This window comes from Phascolarctos cinereus, unplaced genomic scaffold (assembly GCF_003287225.1).
Source record: "Phascolarctos cinereus isolate Bilbo 61053 unplaced genomic scaffold, phaCin_HiC Scaffold_3;HRSCAF=262, whole genome shotgun sequence".
Taxonomy (NCBI): domain Eukaryota; kingdom Metazoa; phylum Chordata; class Mammalia; order Diprotodontia; family Phascolarctidae; genus Phascolarctos; species Phascolarctos cinereus.
In genome coordinates this window covers 31195375-31212698 of record NW_027555736.1, presented here as the reverse complement: position 1 = coordinate 31212698, position 17324 = coordinate 31195375, and the positions used below count along the sequence as shown (strand labels likewise).

The following is a 17324-nucleotide window of genomic DNA, read 5'->3' as shown; positions in this document are numbered from 1 at the left end:
TTTTCACCACCCTGGCATTTTCTGACCTCCCGAGGGCCTTCGTGAGGCTGGGGGGAAACCTCCATTTTTGCTGCTTCCAGACACTGAGCCTCCTTACCTATCTTCAGCTCCTCAGCGGTCTTGGGCTTACTTGCGTTTGCTGGTGGTGGCTTTGCTGGTGGCCTCGTTCCTCCTGCCCTTGGGCTTCTGGATGAGTGGATGCAAGAAGTCACTTACTATAGTTTCTCATTAGATTTACTGGTCATTATTCAGTTTTTTTCTCCCTGGAATAGATTGTTGTACATAAGAGTCAGCCATCTTCAGGAACTTTTTCTTTTTTTGGGGGGGGGGGTAGGGCTTTGTTTTGGCTTTGTATCCCCAGGGCCTAATGCTTGTTAAATTGAATTAAATTGAATCTCAAACCCCTGGAAGGGCTTCAGCCTCCAAGAAAAAGTCCTCCTCTACCACATACACACACACACACACACACACACACACACACACACACACACACACACACACACACACACAGAGTATGCTAATAAGCCTTGTAATCAGGAAGTCCCCACCTCCAATGCCTGGGATGCACTTTTCTCCTCACCAACGGTAATCTCTAGTTTCCTTTAAGATTCAATTCATGTAACTCCTTCAACATGAAGCCTTTTCTGATACTCCCAGCTACTAGTGTTCTGTTTCCTCCAAACATCTTGTATTTAGTGTATATCTGTTCTGTATATTCATATATGTATGTGTATGTGCATCAAAAAGTTTCTTAAAGGCAATGTTTAGCAAAATGGCTGGCACATGGTCAGCACTTAACAAAGCCTTGTTGATAAATGGATTGATGGGAAATTAATACTGGTTGCGTCTAACTTAAATCCCTGCTATTCCAATCAAAGCCATCTTCCTCCAGGTCTAACTTCTGTGCTTGTGGAGAACAGCTGGCCACCATCCTCCACGTAATTACCCTTCACAGATGCTTATTGAAGGGCATCAAGGTGGTGCCCAGCTGGTGCCCATGCCATCCTGTCACCTTGGCACAGGCATTAGCAGAGTCAAATATTGGATGGGGGGGTTCCTATGTGCTTTGGAGCTGAAAAAAGAGATTAGGTCTTGGCTTTGCTACCCAAGTCTTGTGCCCCTCAAAAGACCATAGACAAAATGGGGTGGAAAGGAATGATTCCCTGAGGCTCAATTATGTTTCTTATCCTGAATCCAAAGATTCCCCAGAGATTTTCCTCTTTGTCTCTCTTCCACTACCATAAGCCTCAACCAGAACCCAAGAAGCCCAAACAGTACTTACCCAATGGACAGCTCTAGGCTCCATGCAGGGAAAGAAATATTGTTTGAAAAAACATTTCCTCAGTCTTCATTGAGTTCCCCATCTAGTAGGGGGATAAGACATCAAGACAAATAGCTAAGATACACAACAGTACATGACAAGTACATCAGGGAGGTAGTTAAAAAAAAGTGTCTTGTGAGGTCTAAGAACACCAGGAGAGGTGGCTTTTGAGTTGTCTTTAGAAGATAAGTGGTGGGGACAGCTAGGGGGTGCAGTGGATAGAACTCCTGCCTTGGAGTCAGGAAGACCTAAGTTCAAATCTGTTCTCAGACACACATGACACTTACTACCTTTGTGACCCTGGGCAAGTCACTTAACTCCAATTGCCTAGCCAAAAAAGAAGAAGAAGAAGAAGAAGAAGAAGAAGAAGAAGAAGAAGAAGAAGAAGAAGAAGAAGAAGAAGAAGAAGAGATGATGATGATGATGATGATGATGATGAGTGGGGTGTGTGGGGTGTTCAGGGAAAATTAGCACCTCTGGTATGAGGGCTGCCAAGTCCTTTTTAGGGCTTCTTATCCATCTTTGGTGCCTACCTGGCACTCGACCTTCACAAGTGGCCATAAGAAACCTTAGCAAGTACAGTGGTCATGCCCTGGTAAAACCGTCTTGGCAGATGGACTATACCAGATGGAGAGTAATCTGTAGGACTCAACCTAGGGGTGTCTATCCCAAGCTTGTGAAGATTTCCCCTGGAAGAATGGGCAGATGAGAACAAGTTGTTCCAATGGCCATGAAGGTGGATGAAGCAGGCACTGTGGGGTGCTTAGAGCTTGGTCTGACCATTGAAGATGCCAAGGTCATCCACTGCATGCTAGGCCTTTGCTATTCATATTGACTTTGGTTGACTTTGGAGAGAGAGTGAGGTTGACACTTTGTGCAACTCTGCCTCACTTAAATCCAAATTCACTCATAAGTCAAGATATCATCCTGTGATGTCATTGGTCTTCTTTAAAAATGAAGAACAAACAACAGAAAATGGGTAGAAAGTCAGTAGGCACAGATAAAAGAGTTAACATCCCAGGAATAAGGAACAGCTCAAACACAGGCAGGGAGATGGAGAACCCTGCATCTGCTTATAGGGCACAGAGCACAGCACTCTGGCTGTAGTGTAAACTGAATGGAGAAGATGAATCACCAGACAGGGTTGGAAAGGTAGGATAGGACCAGATTTTGGAGAACCTTGAAATCAAGCAAATGCCCCATTTTCTAGTGGAAGCACTATACGATATTCAACATACATTTTACTGTGTCTGATATGTGCAAGGTACTGAATTAGGTGTGAGGGATATAAAATAGATACAATATAATGCCTGCCTTCAAGGAGATTACGTTTTACTAGGGAGGTACAATAAGACCTATCATGATATAAGTATAATACATAGTAAGAAATGATGAGGATTTGTCAATGTAGTGGAATGTCATTGTGTTGTAAGATATGATGAAGGGAATGGTTTCAGGGGAAAAAAACTAGGAAACTTGATGAACTAAAGCAAAGCAAAGTGAGATGAACCAGAAAAATAATTCATGTAATAATAAAAATATTTTAAAGACAACTTCAACAGGTCAGGTGAGCAACAAGATGAAGGATTAGACATTTTCTCTGATTCCCACAACCCCTCACACCTCTATAAACAGAAATTATGTGCCAAATACAAAGCAATTTTAATTATCCCCATGGCAGAATCCTAAAGAGAGTTAAAAAACAAAACAAAACATGAATTGATGCTTACTGACCCTGAGCTCACTCAGCACCTCTCCCCCACCTCCCATACTACTGGCAGCAAGACTATACTAGTAGACCCAAGGACAGGACACAGGCTCACAACAAAATCTACCCCTTCATCCCAGTTCTCCCTCCCTCTTTCCAGAACCATGGAGACTCCAGCTCCAGGCTATGAAAATTTGCTCAGGCCTGTGACAGTTTGGCTACAGATGTTCAGGAGCAAAAGCTGGCTGGAAGATGTAACCCAAAAGCACTAGTACTGCAAAGCTCTGAACTACCAATACTGAGCCAGAGGACGGAGGGACAGAGGGAGTGAGACCAGTCACCAGGACACGTGGAAGCGGGGCGGGGTGGGGGGGGGGAGGCACTGTGCAGCATTCCAAGTCTGAGAGGAAACACACAGCATCCTGCTGGGGCCACTTCTGCCCATCCAAAACCCAGTTGGAACAGAGACCTAGGTTGGTGAACTGTGAATTACCATGCTTGGGAGGAGGTTGAGACACTTGAAAATCCATCCTAGAGGGGAGGAAATCAAAAGGTAAATGATAGGGAAAACAAAGGGGGAGATAAAAACTGAATTTACCAAAGATTTTACGAAGAAGAAAACTCAAAGACCTTTAATATAAACAGATAAATCAAGAGGAAAAAACAGCAACAACAGAAGGAAATATGGTCTCCAGATCTAGTAAATGAGTACAGGTATCTATGAACAAGTGCTTCAAAACTAAGGAAACTTGAGACAGAAGACTGTGGAATTTGAGGAGGAAATGGAACCACAATACACTGTTACTGATTGTTTCAAAAAAATGAGAGGTATAAGAGCAGAATTTGTCCAGCACAACAGAAATAATGAGCAGAATAGAAATGCCAGAATCTACAATGAATGGCAAGCCTCATCAAAAGAGAGAGAGGGAGAGGAAGAGGGAGGGAGGGAGAGGGCGAAAGGAGAGAGAGAGAGAAGAGAGGACAGAGAGAGAAGGGAGGGACAGAGAGGGTATGGGGGGAAGAGAGAGAGAGAGAGAGAGAGAGAGAGAGAGAGAGAGAGAGAGAGAGAGGGGGGAGAGAGAGGGAAAGGAGAGAGAGAGAGAGAAAAGAGGGGAGAGAGAGAGGAGGAGGGAGAGAGAGGGTAGAGAGGAGGGAGAGAGAGAGAGAGAGGAGAGAGAGAGAGAGAGAGAGAGAGAGAGAGAGAGAGAGAGAGAGAGAGAGAGAGAGAGAGAGAGAGAATGGGGAATGCAAATATATAGAAGTAAAGAGCAATACGAAAAAAAGAAGCAAAAAAAACATTAAAGGAAATATGTTCACTGTTCAAGCAAAACACACTCATCTCAAATGACAGGCTGAGTAGAGACAACCTAAGGATCATAGGTCTCCCAGAAGAACAGGACAGGACAAAAACCCTTAACACCGGAATGAAGGAAATAGTAGAAGAACTTCTGAACATAGAAAATGAAATTCAAATTGGAAGAATTCACAGATTTCTCCCCCTCAAAACCCCCAACAACAAAAACCCAAAGCTGCCAACTCCATGATACATAGTGCTTAAATTTAATACTTCAATTCAGAAACAAGTTCTATAAGCTATCAGGAGAAAGACCCTTAAACACAAAGGAAAGGACATTTGAATAATGCAAGACTATTATGTACCTTCTAGAAAACATAGGAAGGAATGGAGTAAGGGGCAGCTTGGGGCATGGTGGATAGAGCTCTGGCTTAAAGTTAGGAGGACCTGAGTTCAAATCCTACCTCAGATACATAACACTTACTAGCTGTGTGTGACCCTGGGCAAGTCACTTAACCCCATTGCCTAGTCAAAAAAAAAAGTGATAGTGATGGGCAGAATTTTGGCAATACCTTGCCTACAGGTGAATCCAATTTTTTTGTGGGATTACATTACAACATGGGAGGGTACGTGCAGTGAGGGGAACAAAGGGAGAGAGAGGAGTGTACAATGTGCTGGGATTAGCAATGAAAGAAAGGTGATCTATACAGCCTCCAAAAGAGATGAGCCTACAGGGGAGTGAATAAGGAGGAGAAGGGGGAGAGCTTGAAAAAGGGGAGAAAGGGGCCTTAATTTGGAGTAGGAGAGGGTTCTACTGATAAATAATCCTATGGATGAAGAGAGATGGCCAGTGAAGACATACTAAGACCTTGCACTGGATGAAGCCTGGGGGAGTCGGTGCTTGAAAAGTCTATTTGCCCTACAATGGGATGGGAGAGTTGGAACCCCTGGTAACAACTGGCACCTGGAAGAGTAGGAGAGCATGGACACAGGGAAGATATTTCTAGGCAAATGTGGTGGGATGAAAGGTAAATAGGGGAGGGTATATATCAATGGTGGACTGCATAATCAGGGATGTGGTAGGGGAGGAGACTACCATGGAGCATTGTCCTCTCTCACATTGGCAATAGTTGGCATTGATTTGAAACTGAAGCATAGGGGAAAGGGGGAATCCATGGAGAAAGTTCCATAATGTAGTGGCAGAAAGTGCCTAGAGGGGAGAGCCTAAAATGGGCATCTTAGAAGCTTTGATTCCTGAAGAATACAGAGAAAAGAGAGAGAGAGCAGATGATTATAGGGGTCATGAATCAGCAAATGAAGACCTAGAGTAAACAGAAAGAGAGGATGGATAGTGAAGAAAGTGAGAGAAGTCCTTTTGGGGAAGGGGTACAAAATGAAATTTTAAAAACTAATGAACAGAACTAGCTGAAGGGGAGAAGAGGAAGGGGGAATATATTTTGCTAACTGGAAAAAAGAGGGAAAAGAAATATATAACCAGGTAGAAGCAGAGGAGAAAAAGAAGTAATAAACAAAACCCTTAAGGAACAGGAGTAAGGAATGAGAAGAGGGAGTAGGAGGCAAGGGGAAGAGAGCCAGTGGAAACAGGGCCACCTTAAATAGAGATTAAAATCAAATAACTGAAGGAATACAACTTTGTGCTTACAGTAGAAAAAGGAAAAAAATCATAACTTAAAAAAGCAATTTTAGAGTCAGAGGAAAATATAAACTTAACTCTTCTAACTTTAAATGTGAATGGATTAAACAATCCAATAAAATGAAAAAGAGATACAATTGGATAAGAAAACAAAACCCTATGATCTTTGCTTACAAAAGCACATTTTTAAAAAAAGACATACCAAAATAAAACGGAAGAGATGGAAAAAATTTACTGCATATCAAGTGAATCCAAAAAAAACAGGACTTGTCATGATCTTATCAAAGCAAAAACAAACATTCAAAAAAGAAAAGAGGATAAACAAGGCAATTATTCTGAAAGGAACAACAGATAGCAAATAAATATCAATAATAAGCTTCTATGTTTCAAATGTCTGAACACTCAAATTCATAAAGTTAATATTAGCTGAGTTTCATGAAGACATAGACAGTAACACAATATTGACAGGAGACTTCAATATCCCTCTATCAGTTTTGGATAAGTATAACAGAAAGATAAACAAAAAGGAAAATATGGAACTGAACAAATTTCTAAAGAAACTATAGTTAAAAACTTATGGCATCTTCTAAATGGGACATCCAAGGAATACACACATTTCTCAACACCACATAGAACTTTAACAAAAATTAACCATGTACTAAGGCACAGAGATATTGCAAATTTTAAAATTCAGAAAATAGTTAATACATGTTTGGTGGGTGAAAAATGAAATGACTGAGGAAACAAAGGTTCAAGCTTCCAAGTATATTGATTTATTAAGCAATGCATGACAATTGCCCAACAAATCAGAACCAGTAACCTTCCTTAGCTTTGGTACTGGACCCTGAATACAGAGGGAAATTAATATTTATATATTAAAAACATTTAATCAAATGAGACCAATTAATTAAAAGGAAACAATTAACCAGGATAGAACATTAGGTAATCTGGCTTTTAATTGAGAAAAGATTAAAGATATTCTAAGTTGGAAGATGGGAATTGAATAGGTGCAATTCCCTGAAATCTAAAAAAAAGATGAATTCCCCATAAATGTCTGTAAACAATCAAAGGAACGTGGAAATAAAAATTGATTGATCAGTATGGTGTCAGTTTTCAGATAAAACAGATGGGATGCTTGAGATGTATAACTGTGAGGAAACTTGCATCGCCTTTAAATCTGACTGGGTTTCTGGTCAACATAACCTAGGTCTAACTTAGTTAAGGGTCTGTAAGCAGCAGATAGAGGTAGTCCAGCTTCCCAGGCACACAGAGATAGGTTCAAAAAATGGTTTTCTCACAGTTTCCACAACTGAATAAAATTTTCTTACTAGATAGAAATTCTACTAGACCCATAATTGAACAGACAGGGAACTGAGCTAGCTCCAGAATTGAATCACAAGATAGAGTCAGTGTGGTTCACTTGATTCCCACTATGACTTGGTATTCTAATCCCCTCAATTCCCTCACATCTTTTATAAACCATAAAGCAATAAAAATAGAAACTGGATCAGGGACCACAAACAAAAGATATAGACCCAAATGGAGACTCAACAATGAAATCTTAAATAATCAAAGAACAAATAATAGAAACAATTAATAGCTATATAAAAGAAAATGATAGCGATGAGACAACATAGAAAAATTTCTAGGACACAGCTAAAGCTGTTCTCCAGGAAAAAATCATATCCTTACAAACATCTATTAACAAAGTAGAAAAAGAAAGGATTCTTTAACTAAATATGAATTTTTAAAATAGAAAATGAACAAGACTAAAATAATCACAAAAGAAAAGATATTAAAAATTTGAGAGGAAATAGAAACAAAAAACAATTATAGAAATAATAAATAAAACTAAAAGCTGGTTCTTTGAAAAGACTAATAAAATTGATAAAACTTTAGCTAATCCCATTAAAAAGAAGAGAGAAGAAAATAAAATCAAAAATAGCAAATGAACAAGGGGAATTCACAGCAAAATCAGAAGAAATAAAAAGAATAATCAGCATATATTATGCACTGCACTGCTATATGTTAACAAAACTGGGAACACAAAAGAAATAGAGGAATACTTTAAAGAATATAAACTACTCAAACTATCAACAAACCACATAGAATTCTTAAATACCTTCATCTCAGAAAAGGAAATAGATCTACTTGTAAAGGAACTGCCAAACTAAAAACCCCTCGTACATATAAATTCACAAAATTCTATTAAACTTTTAAAGAACAATTAGTATTCATCAAATTTTTTCAAAAATTGAGAAACAAAGTACCCCGGCAGAATCCTCTTTATGAGATAAATATAGTCCTAATACCTAAACCAAGGGAAGATAAAACACAGAATGAAAACTGTAGGCCAATATCATTGATGATCATTGACTCAAAAATTTTAAACAAATGCCTATCAGATAGACAACAATGATTTAACAAAAAAAAAAAAAATCACTATGATCAAGTGGGATTTATACCAGGGACGCAAGGATGGTTCAACATCAAGAAAACAGTATAATTAGTCATACATGATAATCTCAATATATGCAGGAAAAGCCTTTGAGAAAGTAAAACACTCTTGCATGCTAAAAACACTACAATGTATGGGCACAAAGGGACCTTTTTTAATATCATAAAAACTATCTATCTAAAACTAGAAGCAGACATTATAAGCAATGGGGGTACACTAGAACCTTTTCTAATGAACTTGGGAGTGATGCAAAGATGCCCACTCTTCCCACTATTATTTGACTTAGTTCTGGAAATGTTAGCTATAGCAATAAGGCAAGAAAAAAGGAATTAAGGGAATAACAATAAGTAAAAAGGAGATAAAAATATCTTTGCTAATGATATGATGATTTACTTGGAAAATTCTAGGAACTCAGCAAAGACATCAACTGAGAAAATAGCTTCAGCAAAGTTGCAGGCCACAAAATAAATCCTCAAAAATCAATAGCATTTCTATATGATAATAAAATACAAGAAGCAATAATAGGAAGAGAAATCCCCCTCCAAACAACTACAAAATGCATAAAGTATCTGGGGACCAGCCTAGCAGAACACACACAAAAAAACTTGCATAGATTCAATTACAAAGCACTCATGAAAGAAATAAAGAACAACTTAAGTGGAGGAATATTGAGTGCTCATGGCTAGGCTGTGCCAATATAATAAAAATGAGAACACTACCAAAATTAACTTACACTTTTAATTCTATGCCAATCAAATTACCAAGGGAATACTTTACAGAACTTGACAAAAAATAACAAAATCCACTTGGGAAAATAAAAAATCTAAAATATCAAGGGAAATAATGAAAAGAAGTAGAGATGAGAGAGTACAAATAAAGCAGCAATCATCAAAACCATGTGTCATTGGTTAAAGAATAGATTATATCAATGAAACAGTAGACAAGGGAGATTCAGAAATGATAGAACTCAATAACCTAGTATTTGATGAAGTGGGATACATAAATTACTTAAGGGAAAATCCCTTATTTGATAAAATCTACTACAAAAACTGGAAAGCAATTTGGCAGAAATTAGTTTTAGACCAGCACCTTACACCATACTCCCCAATGCATTCTAAATGGAAATGGGATCTTAACATTAAAGTTCATACTATTAAAAAAATTAGAAGAGAAACAGATTATATACTTCTTACAGCTAAGAGTTAGCAGATGTAATATCAACCAAACAAGAGATGGAGGCAATTACAAAAGATAAAACTTTGATTACTGCGAACTGAAAAACTTCTGCACAGCGACAAAGATGATTTTAATTAGACCGCTATTCTGCTCCAATCAGTACTGATCAGTTCGGTGTGATTCCACAACAGTAAATGATTATTCATGTTATGCTTATCAAGTAATATTAATATGCATTTAGTCCATCTAGTCACCTAATATTAATATAGGAATTACAAATATTAATATATATTTTATATATATCATATAGGGATAATTAGATAAGATAGGTTCTTTAGGCCTTAAATCTTAAAACTATAAATCAGCTGTTCACCACTTATTTACCAGTTATGAAGTTCACTTGCCTACCCACAAGAATATTAATGACCAAACTCAGCATGAGTCAGATGTCTTGATGTGATATTGAAAGTCTCCCAACTTATTTTTGTTCCCCCAGACCACTCTCTCTTGCCTAACTTGAGGAAGGGACCATTTTATGGCTACTTAGCAGAGATAATCCTTACCTTACCCATCCTGTGATCACCCTTACTGATTTCTGGCCCTCCTGAAGGGTCAGAAGTAAAGTCTATCAACTAATGAGATTCTGCATTTTACTTTGCCTCTTCTGAGTGTCTGGGTATCCAGACCTCAAAAGTTAGGCCCTGGGACCCAAAGAGCATCTCAGATCATGAGGAAGATCAGAAGTCCTGTTCATTGAAGAGGTCAGGTCCCTTTAACAAATGGTTAATGGCTCAGAATCTACCTCAGTAGTTTTTCTTACAGATTGGATAGTTTTGGACCCCACAACAGACAACATTAACACATCTAGAATAAAAGAAGTAGTTGAATAGGGGGGAATCTTTGTATCAATTTTTTCTGTAAAAGTTTGGTATCCAAGATATATAAACAAGTAATCAGTATGTGTGTGTGTGTTGATGAGATCCCCAAGGAAGAGAGATTAGAAAGGGAATAACCTCCACACTTAGGGAATGAAACTGAGAAAGAACAGTCAGGCAGGTGGGAGAACCAGGAGAAAGCATTGTCACAGATGCCAAGGGAGAAAGCCATGTGGCAAGGAGAAGGAGAGGGAGCCAATAGTGATAAATACTGGGGAAAGATCAAGTAGGTTGAGGACTAAGAAAAGGCCACCGGATTTTGCAGTTGAGAGGTTATGAATGACTTCTAAAAGAACAGTTTCATTAGAGTAGTGAGGTCAGTAAGATTGCTAGGGGTTGATTGGTAAATGGGTGGTAAGAAAATGGAGACAAGAGTGAACAGAAAACTACTTCATCCATTAAAGGGAAGAGAGGTAAAGTACATAGCTTGAGGAGATGGCAAGGTCAAATGAAGGGTTTTGTTTTTTGGAATAGGGGAACGCTAGTTTTGTAGCACTTTATAGGCAAATGGAAAGGATTCATTAGACTGGAAATAACTAAAGATGAAAGAGAAAATAATCAACGGAAAACTCTGGCAGAGGATGAGGGAGAGTTGGTCTTAACAAGAAGGGCTTTTTCAACCTCTCCCACCAGGGCAAAGAATGAGAGAATGAATAAAAACAGAAAGGTGTTGAAAGATGGAGTGTGGGAGAAAGTTCAGTTCAATTTAAAAAGCATATATTAGGGCTGAATTGTCTTAGTCTTCTCAGTAAAGTAGCAGGTCAGGTCATCCACTGAGGTATATGGAGTGGGGGAGTGTTGCTAGAGACAGAGTTTGGGGCTTGATATGGAAGGAGGTTTGGGGAAATCATAATAGGGCTTCAATAAGAGATGAATAAAAAGATTGCTACACTATAATGTGGGCCCAAGTTGCTATTGCTTCAGTCATTTTCAGTTGTGTCCAACTCTTAATGATGCCATTTGAGGTTTTCTTGGCAAAGATACTGGAGTGGTTTGCCATTTCCTTCTCCAGCTAATTTACGGATAAGAAAACTGAGATGAACAGGGTTAAGTGATTTGCCCAGGGCCACCCAGCTATTAAGTGTCTGAGGTTGAATTTGAACTCAGGTCTTCCTGACTCCAGGCCCAGTGCCTAGCTGCCCCAATTGTTACATAACATGAATTTGTAGTGCATCTAGTCATCATCTAGGCCAGGTTTGTGATGGCAGCAGAAGAAGCAGATATGTGGGTCGCCTAGATTGCAGAGGAGAGATCCAAAGGGTTCTAAGAAAATTTGAAAGAGGAGAGATCACTTTCAGTTGGAGAGTGGGAAGGAGCTGTGAGAGAGGGAGTGATCAGGAATGATTAGGAAAAAAAGCTAATTACATCCAAGCAGCCCAGCTTACTCCCTAGGCATTAGCAAAGCCAGGAGCTCAACCCTGTCACCTCTAACTCAGCCTAACTTAGGCTGCTCCATCCCAGTGACTATAAGGCCCGGAGCAAGTCTTTGCTAGGGCTCAGAAAAGACCATCTGTCCTTTTCAGTGTCAAAACTTGCATATTCTCCCTCCCACCAAGTTCTACCTTCAGGATGTTTCAATAGCCTTCAACTCTCACCCCATTTGAAGACATGATAAGATTATAACATCTGTCCCCAGTCTGGATGCAGGCTGCCAGCTCTAACCAGATAGATCAAAGTCTCAGGGACAGGAGCCATTTCCAGGTCACTCCCTCTTTGCCTTCCCTCTCACCCCCTCAGTACTTCCTTATGGGAATCATATTTTGGGATTATAGCATTTAGAGCTGGAAGAGACCCTGAAGATCACATAATCCAATCAAAATGAGACCCAGAAAAATGTCTCACCAAGACCCCAGAAATTGTTCAAGTAGCTGAGCCAGAATTGAATCCCAGGTCCTCCAAGCAAATCCAGTGGTATTCTCCCACACTGTACCACATGGCACAATGTCGCTCAATCTGGAATCAGAGGATCTGGGTCTGAATCCCATTTTTGTTAGTCTCTTTGTCACTTTGGGTAAGTCGCTTAATTTCTCTGGAACTGAGGTCCACTTTTGTAACTTTAGAATCTGGTCTCTAAGGCCCCTTCCAGGTCCAAATCTATGCCCCTTTGGTCCTATGGCTTATCCTAAGGACTCTAGAGAATGAATTAATGGAAGCTGATGTGGGGAAAAGGAAGGGAATTACAGTTTTGCTTACTTTCCCTGTGTGACCTCATGAAAGTTAGTTATGCTTTGTCATTCAGTTTCCTCATATGTAAAATGAGTCTCAAGATCTCTGGTTCTTTGAGACTATGATCCCTAGATTTAATGGAGAGTGAATTTTTCTCTCCAACCACCTGGACCTTCCCAGGTTCAGCCTGATTGATTATCCCCTCAGTGGCTGAATAAACTGTACTCAGTGCTGCACAGAGAACTGAACAATCCCCCAGCCTCAGCTGCCACCTCCACTTCCCCACTCCATCTCCTAGCACACAGCAAAACAACCAGAAGGCAGAACTTGGACTTCCTGGAGCTGTCCCTGCCTCAGTAGAGTTCTCTTCAGGAGCTAGGAACATGAGGTAGAGCCAGCCTGCAAAGGCAGGTTATGGTCACCACAAAAGCATCCCCTGGGGGACAGATAACTCTCCCCAACAAAGGTTTCTTTGCTCTCTAAACTGATACTTTCAACAACAAAAAAAGCTGGTGATCAGATTTTCTTGGGATCAAGGCCTAGGCAAAGAAGTGAAGGAGGAAGGAAAACAGGGAGTGAGAAGACTCCAGAAGGCCCCTCAGCAAACAGCTGCCTACTTTTACAGGCAAAACCAGAGGGGCTGGGTGAGGGGTGAGGGGACTCGAGGCTGGGCTCTCTAGTCCCTCGGGATCTCGGCAGCACACTGTTTCACCAGCTCTCCTGCCCAGGAACTTTGGAGAAAAGCTTCGCCATCTCCAGACTTTCCACCCTCTGGGGCTTGGAGGACCTTCAGGAACCATGGAGTCCAAGCCTCTTGCTGTACGGGTGAGGACTGAGGCCCAGAGGAATAGAAAGACAAACCGAAATGCTAGGTCTGGACCGCGGAAGTGGGTCCCTCTGTTTCTCAAGCCAGGATTCTTTCCACTGCCTCACGCTACCTTTTCGATACTCCCCCGGCCAAAGCACAAGGTGCGTGCTGCTGGGGTCTGCCAGTCTGGGACTGCGAGGAAGGGACAAAGGCACCGAAACGCGAGTTCTGAATTTTTCTTCCCCTGCCCTTCCCTCCCCTTGATTCTGCCCCAGGAAGATCTCGTTTTCTGGACAGCCTGTCCCCAAGCACGCTTGGAGATTGGACCTAAGGGGACCCGCCGAGGTCTAAAATAAAGTGAGAACATCGCCTCCCTGGAGTTGGGAATGTCTACCAGCAGCCCCAGGGGCGTCAAGTAAGGTCCCAGACCATCAGGCTGCAAAGGCACAAGGGGGAAAGGGTCGGAGGTTGGTGTGTGGGCGCACGTGCCACAGAGAGTTTCAGACCCAATCCTTTCCAGCCTCCTCCTTGCTAGCTTTGGGCTCTGCTCTGCCGCTGGCTGACTTTCTTTGGGCCTCTCTCCCGGCCCTTTCCTGGGCCCCCCTCCCCCATGCAGGGCTGCTGCCCTTCTTGGAGTGCTTGGAGAAACCAGTAACAACTGGCCTCCTAAAGGCACTCGCAGGCCTTTTTTTGCTTGATTTTGGGGCACTTAAGTCCAGTGTTGCTCAATTCATCCCACAAAGGCTTATGAAGCTCCTGCTATGGGCCCAAAACTGTGCTGGCCGCTGGGGAAGACGAGGATGGAGACTGAACAGAACTTATCCCAAAGAACTTCCTTTGCTCTCGTGTGGGGCGGGAGGGGGTGAGGGAGAATGCCAAGCACCTTGCAAAGCAGCCTACGAAAGAGCGCAATGGCTAGGAGAAACCAGCCACAGTCCGTTAAAAAAAAATTCGCTCACATTTGGGGCCAGGGGTAGCCAGGGAAGATCCTCCAGAGGCTCGAGATTAAAATGGGCTTCATCAGGTCAAGGAGATGAGGCAGGAGTGCATCTCGATGGGCCTGGCCCATTCGGGGAGGTAGGAGAATATGGTGGGTTTGGGAACAAACCTAGGCCAGTCAGGCCCACCCCCTAGAAGAATGAATAGAAGGGTAATGTAGAATAAGGTTGGAGAGCAGGAATGCTGAAACTGAAGCCAAGCAAAGGGAATTTTCTTTCCTTTTCTTTTTTTACTTAAAGAAAATAGGTTTTTGAGCAGGGAAATGATGACAGGTCTGTGCCTTAGAAAGTTGACAGCCTCGTGAAGAACGGATAGGAGAGGGGAGAGGTTGGAAGAACCTGTTAGAGGTTGTTGGAATAGTCCAGACAGGGAACAGAAGAGTGGAAAATCTGAACCAAGGCGAATGTGAGTGGAGAGCAGGGGGTGGGTGGGAAAGAGACTGGAGAGTTGGGGAGAGGGGGGAGGGAAGAGGAGGGCAAATCTTATAGATGTTTGAATTGGCTGGGTCTGCTGCAGAACTAGGCATATGGGCACCTTGCGCTCTGCATCTGTGCCCCTGCCGCATTTTCTGTTGCGTGTGTTTGTGCCCGGTTCCGGACTCTGGGAACAAGTGTGCATTTGTTAAACCTCTACAATGAGATCACAAAGCAAAGCTGCCAAGATTGGGCTGGGGAAAGGGGGGTTGGGGGGAGGGAGCGTTGTCCTCTCAAGAGGTTGGGCACCAAAGCTCGAATCCCAGGTATTTATTATTCTCCAGGAAGGTGAGGGGAGCAGCTGCTGCTTCTCGCGGAGAGTGTCTTGCGTGCCTCCGTGTATTTGTGTGTGTGTGTCCCTCTGAAGAGTGCACACCGATCTGTTCAACATATGTCACCATAAATCACAGGACGTATCTCTGCCTCTCCCTCCCCCCAGCCCTAGAGGGAGAGGAGAAAGCAGAATCTGTGAGGGGCGCTGAGAAGAGGCGCGGTTGCAACAGGTGTCTCCGTGCGCCCTGCACCTTTTCAAGCATTCTCCGGCTTCTTAGTCCCCCAGCCGTGGAGGCTTTTTTTCCCAGGGGCTGAGCCAGGCTGTCAGGAGTAAAGGCGAAGGGGGAGGAAGTCCAAGAGGGGGAGGGGAAGCTGGGAATAAAAGGATCTAAATCGCTCCCCCCCGCCAAGCGCTCTCCTCGCTTTGTGTGGAGGCTCCTTCCCCAGCCGCTCCCTATGCGCCTCGGGGGTGGCATATGGTGCCCTCTCACCTACCCAAGGGAAAAACACAGCGAAGATTGGAGCGCGCAAGGCCCCTTGGGTGGGGGCGACCTCTTGAAAACTAACAGGGCAAGGGGGATTATGTGTGGCACTATCCTTATCTCTCCTTCCAACAAACCCCCCCTTTACCCCCCCTGTAATTGGCACGCCAGCCGTTGGGTAAGCAGCGGCCAGGCCAGCCAGCTCCAGGCTGAGGAACCTCCCCAGCGCCTGGCAGATGAAATATGGGGCTCCTGAGCCCCTGGTGACCATATGTTTTCAATAAAATAAGACAAATAGGGCTGAGATAGGACTTGAAGTCAACCTGTTATAAATGAGCCGTCAATTGGGGCAAAGTAAACGGCCGCTGGGCCCCCAGTGGGGAGGGCGACTCGATGCCAGGCCTGTGTGTAAGCTCCTAGGACAGGTGTGGCGAGAAGCTCCAGGCCAGGTCTCCCCTGGGGAGGGTTATCACAGCAAAGGTAATAGTGTGCTAAGTATGAGTAAACAGTCATTGTGAGAAGCACCGAGAGTTTATCAGAGACGGACAAGTCTGGGGCGGGGGTGTGGGGGTGCCTTAACAATAAAGTTGCTCGCCTTGGGAGCAGGTGACGGCTGGTTGCATGGGCTGCCGTGCGCGATGTTTTCCAAAGCCCTCCACTTTACAATCTCTTCCAATTATTTATTAAACGAAATCTATTTATTATTATTTTAGCAAACACTGGGGGCAGGTGGGGCTTTCTTCTCGTCTTCTCCTTTTGTTTGAAGGGCTGTTTGAAGTGGCCAGACTCGGCTGGAGAAGCTCGCTAGCCAGATTTTGGTCCGGCGGCCCTCTTTTAGTACGGAGGCCAAGACGAGAGAAAGGAAGAATCCAGCTCCTTTGCCAGCTCCCTCGCTATTCAGCTCGCCCTGGCCCCCTGCCCCTCCCCCTTGAAGCGGCTCTTAAAGCGCCCCATCAGCTGAAAAGATCCCCCCAGTACACAAGAGGGCGGCAGGCCCCTTCTGCCGCTTCCTTTCCCATACAATCCGTCCCTAGTCTCCAGGTGCCCTGGAAAGCCAGGGGGTCTCCTTTGCGCCTCTGGAGCCCCCAGGTGCGCAAAGGGACCCAAGCGTCGGAGGGCTGGTGGTCCCGGGAGCCCTCCTGATTCTGCAGGCCAGGTGCAGGCTTGAGGGCCCAGCTCGCCCAGCCAAGGCAGGAGCTGCTTCAACACCAACGCTTGCGCACAGGACTTCTCTGGCGCCTCTTGCGTCTCCACCCCCGCTCTTGGGCTTTCTGGATTTGGAGAGGGCGCAGCTGCGCCCCCTGAAGGGGGGCGAGAGGGGATTGGCCCCTATTCCCGAGCCCAAGGGGCTTCCAGACCTCCAGCATCGCCCTCTGGATCGTGGGGGGAAACTCTGCAATATCTCGCGCACTGGCGGCTTCCCCTCGTCATGGCGCGTCCAGCCCACAGCTCCTTTTTTGCGCACTGAGGAAGCGGTCTCAGTCAGCTGCTATAAGGGTTATCAGAGCCCTGGAGACTTTTGGGAAGTTTGGGAAGGATTCCAGGGATCATTCCCAAGATCCTCTCCCAACGATTGA

The 17324-nt window shown here is 43.4% G+C and overlaps 1 pseudogene; it reads left to right on the top strand.

Annotated features, from left to right (window-relative positions):
- The window catches only part of LOC110200082 (cyclin-dependent kinase 1-like), a 46371-nt pseudogene extending 29047 nt beyond the window's left edge, over window positions 1-17324 (top strand).